This window comes from Myotis myotis, unplaced genomic scaffold, assembly GCF_014108235.1.
Source record: "Myotis myotis isolate mMyoMyo1 unplaced genomic scaffold, mMyoMyo1.p scaffold_m19_p_1, whole genome shotgun sequence".
Lineage (NCBI taxonomy): Eukaryota > Metazoa > Chordata > Mammalia > Chiroptera > Vespertilionidae > Myotis > Myotis myotis.
Window position 1 is genome coordinate 62,246,815 of NW_023416313.1, and position 2,767 is coordinate 62,249,581.

A 2,767-nucleotide genomic window follows, 5' to 3' on the forward strand; every position below is an offset into this window, starting at 1 on the left:
ATTTTCAATTCTCATACAAACTCTAAGCTTATTGCTCTAATTTAGGGGGGTATATTTTTCTATCTACTACATTTTTTCCTTTAAAAATTAACAGATATTATAATGGCTCAAAGACTTGAGGAATGTTCAGTATCAGATGCCTTTGTTGCTTCTAAGTTTTGACTTGAGTTCCACAATAATTGAATAATTATTGCTGAGTGTGCATGTGCATGTGTGTGTATATGTGTGTGATGCAGTGAGTGATATTATTAAAATCCTATCCTATCTAATAAAAGACAAAAAGGGTAATTGACCATGCCTTCGCTACACTTCCCATTGGCTAATCAGGGCAATATTCAAATTAACTGCCAACAAAGATGGCAGTTAATTTGCATATGTAGGCACAAAAGCAGTGAGCAAAGGCTGGCATGGCGAATGAAGAGCAAAGAGGGAAGCCTGCCATGCCAGCCTCCACCATGCCTCCGGGGCCCGCGGAGAGTCTGCGGAGAGGACTGGGCCTCCCAAGCGGAGAGTCTCCGTGGTCAGACGGTGTGGTGTCTGGACCTGAATAAAGACAGAGGAGACTCAGGTGCCTGGCGGTGGCGTTAAACCAGCAAGCAGGGCCTTTCAGCCGGGACTCGGGGTGGGGGTGGGGCGAGGGAGGCAATCGGAAATAGAGAACTACAACTCCCAGGAGGCTTAGCAGCTGGGGCCCTGGTGCCTGGCCTTGGAATCAGATGGGGCATGTCCTTTTGCAAGCCACTTTAACCTAGAAGTTTTCAAGGTTGGAAGTTCTGCGCTGGGAGCCAGGGAGAAATGGAGCTGGAGCAGAGAGAGGGGACCATGGCAGCCATGGGCTTTGAGGAGTTCTCAGCACCTCCCGGCTCAGAGCTGGCACTGCCTTCACGGTTCAGTGGTCACATCCTGGAGAGCGAGCTTGAGACCGAAGTAGAGTTCCTGTCGGGGGTCTGGGCAGCTCCAGCCTCCAGGAGAGAGAGGAAGATAAGGAGGCAGCCCGAGGCCAGCGGCAGTGCCAACGGGAACTCAATCAGAGGAAGCACCAGGCGCTGGGTCAGCTCTGCAGGGAGATCGAGCAGGTGAACGAGCGGGTCCTGAACAGGCTCCATCAGGTACAGAGGATAACAGTGAGAATCCAGCAAGAGCAGAGGGTGCTGGACTCCTACAGCAACGACTACCGGGCCAGCCAGTTCACCATCTTACTGGAGGATGAGGGCAGCCAGGGCACAGACGCCCACACTCCAGGCAACGCTGAGAACGAGCTTCCAGAGAAAGAGGAGCTGTCCCCGCCCAGGAGGACGCCAGCGCCCACAGAAGCCAGCAACCCGATCCCTGGCAAGGGGCCCAGCAGGTGGAAGAGGCGGCCAGCGCCACGGGAAGAGCGCCAGGCGGGAGTCCCACTGACTCCGGAGCTGGCCCCCGTGCAGATAAAGATGGAGGAAGACTTTGGCTTCTAAGTGGACAAGGCCCTGGACTCATGTTGGGTTTCTCGGGGGCCAGACAAGCTGCTTCCCTACCCCACCCTAGCCAGTCCCCCCTTTTACTGACCCCCCAATAAACGGACCCCATGCTCTCCTTGGCAAAAAAAGAAAAAAGCTAAGTCCCTCGCCTGCCGTGCCAGCCTCAGCCTCGCCCCTGGGGGCCGCACAGCGAGCAAAGAGCTAAGCCCCTCCCGGCAAAGAGCAAAGGCCTGGGTTCCAGGCGCTGGAGGAAAACTGCTGCCAGCAACCAGGGGAAGGGGCCCCCGAGGGGACCCAGACTGGGAGAGGGCACAGGCTGGGCTGAGGGACCCACCCGAGTGCACAAATTTTTGTGCACTGGGCCTCTAGTAGACAATAATAAATATTAATAACAACATTTTAACAACAAATTCATCAATTTAAATGAAATATATAAATTTTTTGAAAAGCATACTTACTTAAACTAAAAAAAATTGAAAATGTAATTAGATCTATATCTAAGCAATTAAATCTGTTATTAAACACTTTCTTACAAAAAAAATTCTACATTCAGATGACTAGTCTGGTGAATTTTATCAAATAGAAAGGATGAAAGGATGCATCTTACAAAGCTATCAGAAAATAGAAAGAAGAGCATTTCCAAACTTATTTTATCAGCACGGAATGACCCTGATATCTGACAAGGACATTACAAGAAAATAAAATTATAATTATTCTGGAACACAGACAAAACTTCTATGTAAAATATCAGAAAATCAAATCCAGCAATATCCTATATAATAAACAGGTAAGTGCAAATTGACCATCACTCCAAACACACAAGACGGCCACCCCCATATGTTCAAAGATAGCCACCACAAGATGGCCAACAGGGGAGGGCAGTTGGGGGTGACCAGGCCTGAAAGGGAGGGCAGTTGGGGACAATCAGTCTGGCAGAGGAGGGCAGTTAGGGGTGACCAGGCCTGCAAGGTAGGGCACTTAGGGACAATTGGGCTGGCAGGGGAGGGCATTTAGGAGCGACCAGGCCAGCAGGGGAGGGCAGTTGGTAGTGACCAGGCCTGCAGGGGAGGACAGTTACAGTCAATTGGGCCAGCAGGGGAGCAGTTAGGTATAGATCAGGCTGGCAGGGGAGTGCTTAGGGGCCATCAGGTAGGCAGGCAGGCGAGCAGTTGGGAGCCAGCAGTCCTGGATTGAGAGGGATGTCTGATTGCCCATTTTGGCCCGATATCAGTGGGGTCAGGCCTAAACGGGCAGTCAGACATCCCTTGAGGGGGTCCAAATTGGAGAGGGTGCAGGTTGGGCTGAGGGCA

At 51.3% G+C, this 2,767-nt stretch overlaps 1 pseudogene; it reads left to right on the forward strand.

Annotated features, from left to right (window-relative positions):
- Window positions 1–795: 795 nt before the first annotated feature.
- Window positions 796–1,544, forward strand: LOC118652514 (annotated as a pseudogene).
- Window positions 1,545–2,767: the final 1,223 nt, after the last annotated feature.